Genomic DNA, 14986 nt, shown 5'->3' on the forward strand with positions numbered 1-14986 from the left:
TAATGCTCTTTTAGAAAAAGTTTAGTTTGTATAACTAAAGTTGGCAAAGCCCAACTCTTTGCAGAATTCTTTTCCCTCTCCATGTCTCAGTAACAAGATATGATAAGAAGTAGCATCTGTCTTCTCATGTCAGCAAAAAATCATAATAGAGACTATAGTATGGTCTCTCTATTCCTTTGTTTTCCTCAGAAAGTGATAGAAATTCCATATTCTCACTAGCCAACCACCTGCCCAGCAACAAATGACAGCATGTATTGAGAGTTATGGTCTCTAACATAATTCTGATTTTTTTTCCTCTTTCTTGGTTGAGATTCTAGTTCTTCTCTTTGAACTATCCTACCTTGGTTTATAATCAGTTATGAGATGCTAAACTTTTATGATCAGGTAAATTACAATTTTCCCCTAGTCACAGAAAGCCTACTATTCATATTTCCCCTATTATTCACCTAAAAGTTCTCCAATTCTTTAGATGCAAATCACTTTAGCTTATGCGTTCTCTATTTGCTCCAGTATTCTACAGCTTGTCAAATTCAAATGAATAACTGCTATCTTGGAACTCTTAGTAAGACTTAATTTTTTAACTACTTCTTTTAAAACTCTGAGCAAACATTTAATTCCAGACAAATGAAATCACAAGACAGGTTAACTCAGCAACAGGTTTTCTTAGAAGCAGACTTAGCCCAGTCAAGAGAACTGTCAAGCGTGATTCCTTTATACTTAAAAAATGCACAGCTCAGTTTGTTTATTGCTCTGAGGCACTAATTTTCAGGCTAAACTCCAATATTTCCTACCTGAGACTTGTCAACCACCAGAGGAAGGTCCAAGGTTTCTCCCTTTATGAACTGTCTCTCTCTTCTCTCACTAGATCCCTAAAAGTAAGAGAAGTCAGCCAAAAAGAAGGCCAGGGTTCTAGTTTGGTCTGGTAGTGCCTTAAAAATTCCCTCCTACTTCTGGCTACAGTCAAAGAAGCTCTTCCTCCCAATGATTAGCACACTGGAGTCAATTTTTTAAATGTCTTTATTCCTCAACTCTCCAAATTACTTCTCTTGCATATAATCACAAATCTACCAGAAGTAGGCATCCATTCTCTTTCACGAGGAGGATCTGCATCATCTCAGCCTCTGATGTCTGATCATAAAGAACTGTTCATTGAACAGTCCTCCTTAACATTTATTCAGTCAGACAGCTGCCATTTATTAAGCACTATCAGACACCTTACCAAGTCCTGGGAATATTGCTGCTGTTATTCATCTTTCATTTTTAAAGAGGACCAATGATATCATAGGGTGATTTGAATGTAAGTGAGGCAGAGTTGCACAAAGTCCTTAGACTTCTGAAGTCATCAAAGTCTAGTGGCAATAAAAAGGTCAGGATGACTGACAAAAAACCTGTATGACCTTGGTGTCTTCTGTGTCTGACCAAGCTCTAAGCTCACCACAGCAACTGCTTCAGTCACCTTCATGGCCACGTTCTCAATCATTTATTCCACAGGAGAAGTCTCCACATACTTGGGTTGCCCTCAACCTGGTTTAATCCATCTGTGAAGACAATTTACTGAACTGTGACCACTATGTATGCTATAGCTTCTTGAAGCTACAGGTGAGAATTGCATGAGAGCAAATGAAGAACCCTGAAGAGAACTGTACTCTGGAGGAAGAAAGTGCGCAGTCCTTCCTTACTTAAAACCAAATCACTTGGACACTGAGGCATCACAGCCTTGATGACACTAGGTAAAGGAAGTCATTTTTATTTGCTTCATCTCTTTCTTTCCTAGCCTAGATCAAAGTGAACTGGATGTTGCCTCAATCAAAGAGACATGTTAAAGACCTTAGCTCAAAAAGGTAAAAATTTCTCACTACATCCAGGGCCAGCTCCAATAGTCCTGATCCATATCTGGTCACTGGACTCAGATGACCTTGGAGAAGGAAGTGAGGATAGAGATTTCCCTCGCTCACTTAAATCCAATTCATTTGCATGTCATGGCATCATATCCTAATGTCCTCCTCAAGAATAATAGATAAACAACAACACTTAACAGTCTAGTCCATCCAAAGCAACTGACCCAGATTACAGGTACTTACAATCTTACATTCAATATTCAATATTTCATCCTTGTAGATACACAGCTTTTTTCCAGGATTCAGAAAGATTAAATCATACACAACTTACAAACCCCAAAGTAAATTAAATATTTACAAAATTCTGCACAGCATAATTAGCCCGAGTCTTACCAGAAAGATCTATAATATACCTCTGGAAAAGTATGCCTTTCTTAAAGGCCTTTTTTCCTGGTCTCACTTTAGTAATAATTCATTTGACCTTTAATCTTATAATAATTTCTAACTTCCTCTTTTATCTTCATAAGGATCAAATGCAGCAAGGTCAAATTGAGATACTATTTATATGGATATTGTCTGGGTATATACTGATAAATGCTCTAGGTTCAATTTATTTCTATTCCTTTTGACAAACATTTCATATTCAATGCATACTCAAGCCTCTTAGGCAGGACCATTGTAATTATATGGAAATTATAAGCAAAATAAAGCAAATGGCTTTTTTTTATTTTATAGTAGCTAAATTTTATAGGAAGGTTTGCAAAGCCCTTTGCAATCTCATAACACTGAGTTTGGTGCCATTATCATTCCCATTTTATAGATAAGGAAACTAATGCTATAAAATTTTATTCCTATTATTCATTATATCAAGTAGGGTCAGAAAGAAAGAACGGAGAGTTCATGGACACAGATGTCTCCTTAGAAAGTTTTTATTTAGGTGTTTTTTTAGAAAAGAAATTTCACAGAATTAAATATCACTTCTAAATATAGCTAGTCATCAAAATGACATTTTTGTCTTTGCTGAGGCTTGAAGAATTTCACAGTTGAAAGAATGACATTCTGAGGAACTCCTGGGATGGTATGTCTCCTCAAAGGATATCCATTGTGTGGTACAAAGCTTTGTAACTATTTAACACTTTGGGGTTTGTAATGTAATGAATGTAATTACTTCTGATTCTTAGAAAGAAACCATATATTTGAAGTGACTGGAAATCATCTTGCTCAACCAAGTCTTTTTATAAAGGAGGAAGATAAATGACTTTTTTTCTCTTTTTAAAAGTTTTATTGACCTTTATTATTTTATAATTTCCAGATTATCTCCACTCCTGGATATTTTTCTTGTTTAAAAAAAAGTAAAGGAATTCAGAAAAACTAATAACAGTGACCTCATCTGAAGCTGCATGCAACATTCCATATTTGTTCCCTCCAGTTTCTCTATTTTAAAATACTTTTGGCTAACAGAAATTAATTTTTCTCCCCATTGAAACAAAAAGAAAGAGATTTCTTATATGATATATACATCTATTTGATAGAAACATGAGATTCTGATTTAACAAAAATTTTGGTTCTGTGATTGTCATTTTTCAATCATTGTTTTAATAATTCTTGTTGGTTCCTAGAATCATTAATTTCTATTAGTTTGTTCTGACTTTTAGGGAGGTTTTTAACCTCCCTAAATCTTCTGTAAAACTGTCTTCTGTAATCTTCTGTAAATCTTCTGTAAAACTGTCCATTTTTTTCCACAAAATATTATCTATAACTCATTTAGTTCTCATATCTTTCTTTTAATTTTTGCATAAATTCTTCAAGAAATAATTCTTGTGGTCCAAGTTCTGTACTTTTTTCCCTTGCTGTTTTTCATTGTAGATATTTTGAGTTATTTTTCTTTTCTAAGTTGCCTTGGTCATTATAAAAGTACTTTGCTGTTGTTCTTGAAGGCTAAAGTATTGAGTTCTAGTCTGGGACTCAGATCAAGTTGAAGATTTCTCCGTTGTTCCGGGAGCTTTTCTATAGCTTAGATTTTCCCTTTTCTCAAAGATCAGACTGAGTTAAGGTCTTGACTCATAGTTTTTCTTTCACCTAAGTCAACAACTTTTTCTTCTCCTTTGATCTGCTTTAATGGAAACTGGTTTCTTTTGACTGGAGAGAAAGACGGGAGAGTTTTTTCTTTTGTCTTTCTCTAGTGGAAGAGAGCTAGGTGCACTGGACCTGTAGTCAGGAAGACTCTCCTGAGTTTAAATCTGGCCTCAATCACTTAATAGCTCTGTGACACTAGGCAAGTCACTTAACCCAATTTGCCTCAGTTTTCTCATGTAAAATGAGCTGGAGAAATATCTCGGCCAACAAAACCTACAGTAGAGTCATGAAATGTTGGAAACAACTGAACAACAATAACAAAAGTGGGGAAAAAAGAACAAGTTGGGGCTTTTTCCTTGAAAGGAAGAAGAAAGGAAGGAGAGGGACTTGTAATTTTTATGTACATTGTTGTGTCCACAATCTTTCTTCCTGTGAATTAGATGACATACTCCTGGGTTCTCTCCTGTTCCCAGGCAAATTGATCATCAATTCATGCAATTAGGAAATGGGGGCAGGCATGTCCAGTTCTTTGGGTACTCACTGACAAAAACTAACACTAGTATCAGAATACAGAATAAATCTCACTTTAATAACCACAGAGGATATGGGTGCAAAAAAATCACAAAGAGGGTTTGGAGGCAGGTGGCATGGGGATGGTGGAAGGGAAGGGAAAAAAAAGTAGAGAGCATCATTCATGAAACCATGAATTAGAGTTGGGATCCCTAGGCAGTTGATGGAGATGGAAGTATCTTAGAGATGGCACAAATCTGAGGTCTCATTTTTATTGTTTCTGGTGAGGGACAAGGAACTAATGCTTAGGGTTAGTTTATTAACACATCTAAATCATCTCAAAGTTGTAGTAAAACTTCAAAATTAACACTATCTACTCTTTGATCCAGTAGTACCACTACTAGGTCTGTATCCCAAAGAGATCACTAAAAAGGATAAAAAACACAACAATATTCATAGCAGTTCTTTTTGTGGTGGCTTGGAATTAGAAACTGAGGGGATGCTCATCAATTGGGGAATAGTTGAATTGTGGTATATGAATGTGATGAAACACTATTGTTATATAATAAATTGTGAGGGATGGAATTTCAGAAAAATCTGGAAGGATTTTACATGAACCAATGCTGAGTGAAATGAAAAGAACAAAAAAATTATACACACTAACAACAACATTGGATAATGATCAACTAGGTGGACTTGCTCATTTCAGCAGTTCAATAATCAAAGACAAGCTAAAAGACTTATGATAGAAAATGCCATCCATACCCAGAGAGCGAACTGTAGAGTTTAAATGCAAACCAAAACTTACTATCTTCAGTTTTTAAAAGTTATCTCATATGTCGTTTTTGTCTTCCTAATGTTTTTTCTTCCATTTGGATTTGATTCTTCTTTCTCAAAAGGATTAATATGAATTTATGTCTAGCATAATTATATATGTAGAGTCTATATTAGATTGAGTTCTGTCAGGGGGAGGGGGAAAGAAGAGAGGGAGAGAGAACCTTCAAAAAATGAATAGTGTAAACTATTGTTGCATATTGTTGGAAAAAACAAAAATGTTTTTTAAAAATTGAAATTAAAAAATAACATGTCCACATCATCTAAAATATCAGTTCCTTTTGATTTTCTATTGGTTTTATGTCAGATATCTAAAACTTGATATTGATATTTCATAGAACCAAAAGGCAGCACCTAGACGGCTTCCACTAATTTGGCATATATTACAGGATGTGGATTTTGGTTAAAATATGATATAATTGGTAAATTATGGTCCTTTGATCTTTGAGACAGTTTTCTGTAACCTCCAGGTTCTACTTTGCAATCATATCTTATTAATCTTATTATACTGACTACTTATAAATATACTATACTGACTGGAAGGGGGGGGTGAGTGATCAGGGGAACCATAACAAGACATGTTCTTTTCTCACCTCCATACTCTTATAAAATAAGTAGAATAGTCTGTTTTTTCTAACATTTAACTGACAATTCTAGCACGTATCTATAATCTTATGGGAGAGATAGAACAATCCAGAACTAGAGAGGAGCTAGTCAGAAGAATTTGGATATGGGATGGTAGAATGAAAAGAGCTCACTTCTGAAGTCAGAGAAGGTAGGTTTATATTCTACCTCTGATTCCTACCAATTGTATGATCTTTTCCAAGTCTTTTCCTGGACCTCTTCCACTGTAAAATGAGCAGGTGGGTAGATCACATAGCCTTCTAGATCATAAGATGGTAGATTTGGAGCCAAAAGGGACCGCAGAGGTCCCTTCATTATTTTTCAGATGAGAAAACTGAGCATCAAGTAGATTCAGTGCCTTTCCCAAGATCATGCATAAATTTCAGAGGTTGAATTTGGACAGAGTTCTCTGCCTCCAGAAATAATGCTCTTTCCATTATAGTAATTACTTAAGACCCCGACAGACAACTAAAGATGTCCATGGTTGACTATTATCCTAACATAATATGAAATTTCCCACATTCAATAAGTCAACAATATCTGTTGGGCTTCCTTTGTGTTTTGAGCTCCATCACAGGGGCTGGGCAGATCTAGGCGAGAAGAGAAGAGACTCAGAAAGCAAGTACATAATTGGCTTTGAGCTTTTCCAAGATAAATACTGCACACATGAGATAATGTCATCAGTTACTGTTTATTGAACAGAAAAGGAAAATGCCTGTGTATGGTAGGTAAGCCTAAGCATATTTATCTAAACCACAAGAATTATATTCTTGCAAACAATACTTCATTGGCTACAATGCTGGTGATCTCACTTTCACCAGTCCATGGGGTTAAAAAAAATCAGATGATTGACATATCACTAAAGTAAGATTTTTTTCTATTATGACTATAGCATTTTATGCATTCTTTATCCTTAATCCCTTCTCAATCTCTTATCCTCTGTGCCTGAGCTACTGTGTTCTTCTCTGTCTCCTACTGTAAAGCAATGTCTCCAAATAAAAACAAGTCACATTTCTATGACATATTAAGCACTTTTCCTCATAACAGTGCTATAAAATTGAAAACATTATTATCATCATCCCCTTTTTTTTGTTTTTGCAAGGTAATGGGGTTAAGTGACGTGCCCAAGGTCACACAGCTAGGTAATTATTAAAGTGTCTTACACTGGATTTGAACTCAGGTCCTTCTGACTCCAGGACCAATGCTCTATCCATTGCATCACTAGCTGCCCCTTGTCTCATCCCCTTTTTACCAGTCAGAAAACTCAGACTGTGATAATGATTTGCCCATGATCACAAGGATGAAGCAGGATTCAACCCAGGAATTCAGAAACAAAATCCAGTGTTCTATCTACTTTGCTACCTTGCTCTCAAAACAATGCCTTTCCCTCTTGTTCTTTTTTTAATTAATAAATTTATTTATTTTTCCAACTTTCCAATGTAGTTAGTTTTCAATAATCATTTTTGGTAAGGTTTTAATTTTCACATTTTCCCCTCCTTCCTTCCTTTCCCTCTCTCCTCCCCCTGACAGAGAGCAGTCTGATGTAGGTTACCCTCTTGTTTTTTTTTCCCCCAGTCATTATCCTACATTTAGGATAAGGAATGAGTTCAATAAGTAAAAAATCCAAACTTGAAAAACAGAAAAAAGTAGAAAGTGATGATTTATACAAAAGGATTCTTCAGTTTAAATAAGAATTATCCTTGGATTCCTTGCATTGAATTCCTATATTGCAGCTAAAGCATGATTTAATTTACAAATATCATGCCTTTTCATGGACACATCTATTGTGAAGTTCATGGGCATCATGTCAGTGGAAAACCTAAAAAAAAAAGAGAGAGGAAGAGGAGGTTCATCTATCCAAAGAAGATGCTTGATAAATGGTGGTTAAGTTGAACTAAATCACTATGAAAGTTGAGCTAATCTGCTAATGTGGGTATTTTCTGTTGCTCCAACAATGAGATAATATTTAGAAAGTATTTAGCATAGTATCTGTTATACAATCGGTGCTTAATAAATGCTTCCTTCCTTTCTCCCTCCCTAAATTACCTCCAGGTTGGGCTAGAGTCATTTATTTGCTAATCAGTCAATACAGTGAAACTCATAGTGTAAGTTTTTATTTTTCCCCAAAAGCTCATTTGAAGACAAGGATTCTTTATTTTAAGTTTTGTATTTTGGCACATACTAATGCTACACAAGATCTATAAAAGTAATAGCTATCATTTACATAACACCTTAAGGTTTTATCCCATTTGGTCTTCACAAAAACCTTATGAAGTAGTTGCTGTTATTATGTTCATTTTGCAGATGAGGAAACTGAATCTAAAAGAGGATAAATAAATTGCATAGGGTCACATAATTAATATGATCTGAGGAATATACCAATAATAACCATTTGTATCACCCTTAGAAGTTTAGGAAGTCCTTTATAAATATCTAATTTTATCCTCACAAACCCTAGGAGATAAGCACTATTATTATCCCCTTACTACAGAAGAGGAAATTGAGGCAGACTAAGGTTAAGTGAGTTGCCCAATCACTTAGTTAAGTATGTGAGACTGAATTTGAACTCAGGACTTCCTGACGAGGTCAACTGCCCAACCACTCTATTAGCTAACTAATAATAAACAAAAGTTTTAGATTAGATAGTGTGGTATGCCACATAAAGCACTGGTCATGATGATCTAGGTTTGAAACCTGCATCAGATATTTAAAATTTGTGTGACCCTGAGCAATCTATAACCTTCCAGAATCTCCAATATCTCATTTAAAAAATGGGGATCCACAAGTTTTGTACCTTTCTCAGAGGGTTGATGTGAAGTTCAAAAGAGTCAGTCAAATTGACCTTCTTGATGTTCTTCACACTTGTCATTCCCATTTTGTACTGGCCATTCCCCATTTCTAGAAAGCTCTCCCTCTGAGAAGGCTCCTTATTCCATGGAATCCTCTCCCTTCAAGATGTTGCCCAAGCTCAACCTTCCCCTTGAATGTTCAACTGCCAATGCCTTCCTTCACTAACTAGGTTGTATTTTTCTGATTTGCACTTTATTCTATTTGTATTTGTGTCTTATTCTGTGGGGGTGTGGGTGTGGGTGGGAGAGAGAGAGAGAGTTGTTCTCTCATCCTTCTAGCTAAAGATTATTTCATTGTGTCTTCATAATTTCAGCACTTAGTGAAGTCCCTAGCACATGGTAGGTTTTAATAAATGTTTCTTAGTTGATGGTTTGAATGATTTCTCATAAATAGATGCTTATGAAAAAAATTGGCAAAGATCTTGAACAATTTTATCCAAACTACGAAGGACATTTCAGGGGACAGACTAGGATCCAGATTGTAAGGACTTACCCACCTTGTAAGGACTCCCTACAAATAAATTGTGAATGGTTAAGATTTCCTCAAAAATATTTTCCTTCCTTAAACTCCTTCACAATCTTTGAGAGGTCAAAACTAGAGGCTGGTCCAAAATTCCACATTATATAAATTGAACTTCTAAAGATTTTTGTCACTTTTTTCCCAGAGAGGAAACAGACCAGGGCTGTTCCACAGAAACTAAATCACCATTAGGCTATAAATAACAAAGATCCTCTTTACAAGAAACCATGATAGATGTGGGGCCAACACTGGTCTTTTCCTTTCCCACAGTGGTTTTAAAAGTAATGACCAAGGTGCTTCCAGACAAATTAATTGGCGCCTAGATATGCTGAGGTCACCAGAGTCCAGCCTTCTGTCTGCTATGGAGAGGAGAATCTGTATCATTAATGTCAGTGAACAACTCCCTTTTCTTGAGACAGCTATAAAGGAGTATATTGCCTTCTCCCAGCCCCTATAATTGGCACATTTTTCAAAGGTATAATGCTAATGTAGGAACAGTCCTAAAGAATGCATATCACAAAGGTGTCTGGTTTTACAAATACTACAGTCACATCTTGCATAGTTTCTTTCCAACAATGTGGGAAGAGGGCAAAGATTGAGTATCAGAATGAATTTTGCTTTTAAAAAGGGTCTCATACCATGCATGAGTTATCAGTTAAAAGAAAATCCTGGCTAATCCTGCTCCACAATTCCAAGTGGTGTGCTGGAAAGAGCATTTGAAGTGAGAGGATGTGCTACCTACCTGTGAGACTTTGGGTAAGTCAATTGACCACTGGTCCTCATTTTCATCATCTAGAAAATGAAAAGGTTAGGTCTCTTCTAGTTCTCATTGCTTTCTATTGACTATAATCTTTATTCTGTTTTCCCATTCATAAGACCCAGGCATGAGACACAACACATAGTAATGTTTAGTCATGTGGTACAATAAAAAGGGCAAGGTTCTGGGAGCAGAGAACCTGGTTTTAAATCCCAACTCTGACCTTTCTGGTGTGACCTTAGTCACTTAACTTTCCAGGTTCTCAACTTCCTTATCTGTAAAATGAAGGGGTTGGACTAGATAAGCTCTAAGGTCCCTTCCAGCTCTACATCTATGATCTAGCCCATCTCCCTCATTTTACAGGGGAGAAAACTGAGGGGAAGGGATTGGAAGTGACTTACCCACAGTCACACACAAGTAGAAAGTGTCAGAGATAGGAATTGAACCTGGCTTCTCTGACTCCAGAGTCATTTGCTTTTTCCACTGTACCATATTGCCTCTCTCAATAATGGGTCATGAAGTACTATATTCATTAACAACTCTCACCAAATGATGTATTTCTTAAATGGGCACTCCAAGAATAGAAGAGATTTATTACCTTTGGCTTCACTGACATTCAGAGAATTCTACAGCGAGAAAAATGTATGGAAAAAAACACTTTTAAACTTTAAAGTTTTATATAAATATTAGGTGTGGTGGTGTTGTTACATCCCAATTACCCTTAATGCCAAAGGTCATAAAATCCTGCTTTTTCCTGCTTCAAATTTCAACAAACTACCAACTCCATGTTACCTAATGCTTCACCTTCACTTGGAGTCCCTGAGGTGCAACACCCGATCTGCCACTCATTAAGACCTCCTCCTTATTGTTCAGTCCTGTACCATTCTTTGTAACCCCATTTGGGTGGCAAAGATACTGGAATGGTTTGGCAATTCCTTCTCCAACTCATTTTATAGATGAGGAAACTGAAGCAAGCAGGGTTAAATGACTTGCCCAGGGTCACACAGGCAGGAAACATCTGGGGGACTTAGGGAACATTCAGTTTTAAATGCTGATCTAGAATTAGATGTGGCAAAATACATAGAGAGACAGCCTGGAAGTCGGTAAAATGTAGGTTCAAATACTGCCTCTGGTACTTCATGTCTGTGTGATTAGCACTTCATCTTTCAGAAATGTTATGGCTACTTAGGTTAGTCTTGGTGTCATTTGTTCCTTCTTACCCCAATTCCTTCTTTATTTCATCATCCTCATTTATTCCCTTACTTTATGGAACCATGACTAGCACTTCCCTGAAATCATAATTGAGTCATATTAGGAAACTCAGAGAATTTCAGAAAACAATCCAGCAAACAGCCAAAGTTTGAAGAATTTTCTTCCCATAGAGTCACCCTATATAGAAAAGTACACTCCACTCTCAGATCCCATTAAGAGTAACTTCCCAATCATACTCAGTCCTCCTCATGGTTGAACTGTTCCTTTGACACTATTAAAAAGAAATTACTAGCAGAAGGACCTGAGTTCAAATCCGACCTCAGACACTTAATAATTAACCTAGATATGTGATCTTGGGCAAGTCATTTAACCCCATTGCCTTGCAAAAGCCAAAAACATACAAATTTCTGTTCTCTTTCTCTCTCTCTCTCTCTCTCTCTCTCTCTCTCTCTCTCTCTCTCTTCCCCCTCTCTCTCTCTCTCTCTCTCTCTCTCTCTCTCTTCCCCCCCTTTTTTTCATTTTTTAAAATATGAAATCTTGTCATACTATAGAAGAACCAATTACACTAAAACACTGAACAGGTGAATGGCTAAGAGCATTTCACCCAGGAGTAAAAGATGTCAGAGACTTGATGGATCCAGGATATTAAGTGAAATATTGCCAATGGAGTGCTAAACTTGTGCCCTGACAACTTCTGGGGTAATAGTTCTAAGTCTATGATCTAGCAACAGTCACCTCATTTTGCAGAGAAGGAAATTGAGTCCATGGAGGTTATATAATTTTCCTAAGATTACACAACTAGTAAATATTAAGGTGGGATTTGAACTCAAATCCTTCTACTCCAGAACCAGTGTTCTTTCCTCTGCATCATATTGCCTCCCTTTATATTGCTTTTTTTTTTTTAGTTTTTTTTGCAAGGCAGTGGGGTTAAGTGGTTTGCCCAAGGCCACACAGCTAGGTAATTATTAAGTGTCTGAGGCTGGATTTGAAGTCAGGTACTCCTGACTCCAGGACTGGTGCTCTATCCACTGCACCACCTAGCCACCCCTTTATATTGCTTTCTAATGTGCTGCTTTTATTAACATCTCTCATTGTGTGACTTTGCTATAGATCTTGGGATCCTTGGTATATAGCAAAGCAATAGGCAGTGCAGTGTATAAAGTTCCAGGCCTGAAGTGAGGAATTCATCTTCTTGAATTCAAATTCAGCTTCAAATACTTTCTAGCTGAGTGACCCTGGGTAAATCACTTAACCCCCTTTTGTCTCAGTTCCTTATATGTAAAATGGCCTGGAGAAGGAAATGTTCTTGTAAGTTGGTAGCATCTATTATACTTCTGAAATCATTAAAGCTTAAAACTAAACTAAGATTTTTGGACACCTTTTATTTGGACAAGAATCACCCAGAATAGGCTTGATGTGGAGGAAGACCCACCTTGATGAGATCTCAGATCCACCGGGGTATGTGATATTTGACTAAGTTTCATCCCCAGGTACTCTTCTGAACCCCTGAAGCCAATCCAGATACCCAGGTGGCTAAGGGAAGTAATGGAAGGGAAGACAATCAAAACTGAGAATGATCTTTTGTAAAGAATAGTGGGTTCTGTTTTCTTCCATTAAAGAACACAAATATCTAGTCATCCTATCAGATAGTCAAAAACTGACTCAGGTATGGAATTTAGCAAATTTTTATAGATAGCTTTCAAGAATATTGCCTTTCTCTGGGGAGAAAATGATATTAATGATGGATAAAACAAATACCATTGCATTTACTGAGGTCACTGACATGCTTTCAAAATATAAAATGGACTTCAAGACAAATGCCAGTTTTTACCTTTAATCAAGTTTTTTTAATCAGCACAAAAAGAACAGAGCCATACATCCTCAGAATACTCTTGAGAGGAATATGTCCTTTGAAACAATAACTAAGATGAATTGTTGTTCAGTCATGTTTGACTCTTTGTGACCCAAAGTAAAAGTCTCTGATGTTTTCTGGGCAAAGATACTGGAGTGATCTGCCATTTTCTTCTTCAGAGTGTTCCCATTTTACAGATGAGAAACTGAAGCACATAAGAGCTAAGTAACTGTCACACAGTTAAGTATCTAAAATCAAATCTGAACTCAGATCTTCCTGATTCCAGAACCAGAACGCTATCCACCATTCCACTTAGCTGCTCCAACCATCATATAATGAATAGAAAACTAGGAATCAGGAGACCAGATTTCTTGTTCAAATTCAGACACTCTGTCTTGGCATTCCATCTCTAACCAATCCCACTTCTGTTTATTTCTGGTAATGATCTTAGACAAATTACCTCCATGTTTCTAAGCCTTTGTTTCTTTATCTATTCACTAAATGACCCAAGATAGAGAGGCTAAGGTGAAACCAAATTGCCCAGATTTGTATCTAGACTCTCCCTTTCTGCTAGTTGATGATGGTCTAAGCAGAACAAAGTAATGGATTCCATCTAACTTCATTTCCATGATTCAGAAGATTATCTGATGATCAAACTTAGGCAAATGTCAAATGCCACAATGGATCTGTGATCTTATCAATGTGGATGTTCCTCCAATAATACTGACTCATCCATACCTAGGATACATTTGCTTACTCTCATCTCCCGTTTCAATTTTCCTTCAAACCTCAATACAAGTATGACCTCTTCAACAAACTTTTCCTAAATCCTCCAGTTGTTAATGTTAGATGATGCAGTGGAGAGAGTACTGGTTTTGGAGTCAATTCTCAGGTCTTCTACCTGAGTTCAAATTTGACTAAGACACTAATAAGCAGTGTGACTCTAGGTAAGTCACTTAATCCTACTTTCCTCAGTTTCCTCACCTGTCAAATGAGTTGAAGAAGGAAAGGGCAAGCCACTCCATATCTTTACCAAGAAAACCCCCCAAGAGGTCAAGAAGGGTCAGACACAACTGAAACAACTGAACAACCACCTTAAGTTACCTTGTATTGGGTTTATCTGTGAACACAGAATGTTCACTGTAGAATGTAAGATGCCTGAGGGTTTGTATCATTGCATCCCTAGTTAAACTTGCACAACCTGCTCACAGTAGAAATTTTATAAATATTTGTTAAATTGATTAGAACTGAATTCTGATTTTGAGTTCTGTGCTCCTTCCCTGGTGCCATCTCGTCTTTCATTTATTTCTATGTACTTATAATACTATAATACATCTCTTCACTATATGAATACTCACTTGAGAGACTGTCATCATAGCAGGCAATAGTAATTTTTATATAACTTTTACTCTGCAGTCTACTTTTGCCATTATGGACAAATGCTTCCCCAGAGCAGGCAGAGTATACCCAGTAAAAATACAGAAAGTCAAAAAGGAAAGAGACAACAATGTAAGGGAGTCAGAAGCCTGGGCCAGGAAATACTGGTTTAAAAGTTTCAGAAGCCTGAAGATCATAGGAGAAGCAGTTTCAAGTTTTACTGAGGCTTCATCTGCCACCTCAGGAAATAGAAGTTAAACTCTCTAAACTGCCATAAATTCAAAAAGTATTAACCATCTTATGAAATCATCTGTTAAATGGAGTTTTTTCTCTATTATTTCCATGTTACCCTCACCTCTATGTCTCTTCTCTTTCTGGCAGGAGATTGAATTGCTCAGCCCTTGCCTCTTGCCACACATCATCTCATTTCTTTTTTTTTTTTTTACAAGGCAAATGGGGTTAAGTGGCTTGCCCAAGGCCACACGGCTAGGTAATTATTAAATGTCTGAGACCGGATTTGAACCCAGGTACTCCTGA

At 36.7% G+C, this 14986-nt stretch overlaps 1 long non-coding RNA gene across 9 annotated transcripts in view; it reads right to left on the minus strand.

Annotated features, from left to right (window-relative positions):
* Positions 1-1517: 1517 nt before the first annotated feature.
* Positions 1518-14986, minus strand: part of LOC141488285 (uncharacterized) — a 135134-nt gene continuing 121665 nt past the window's right edge. For 6 of the 9 annotated variants that reach the window (XR_012468627.1, XR_012468629.1, XR_012468631.1 and 3 more), the window contains one exon: positions 1518-12753. This is a non-coding gene — a long non-coding RNA (uncharacterized LOC141488285). The remainder of the gene's footprint in view (positions 12754-14986) is intronic. The other 3 variants (XR_012468635.1, XR_012468634.1, XR_012468633.1) reach the window with 3 other exon arrangements.

This window comes from Macrotis lagotis, chromosome 5 (genome assembly GCF_037893015.1).
Source record: "Macrotis lagotis isolate mMagLag1 chromosome 5, bilby.v1.9.chrom.fasta, whole genome shotgun sequence".
In the NCBI taxonomy this organism is placed as follows: Eukaryota; Metazoa; Chordata; class Mammalia; order Peramelemorphia; family Peramelidae; genus Macrotis; species Macrotis lagotis.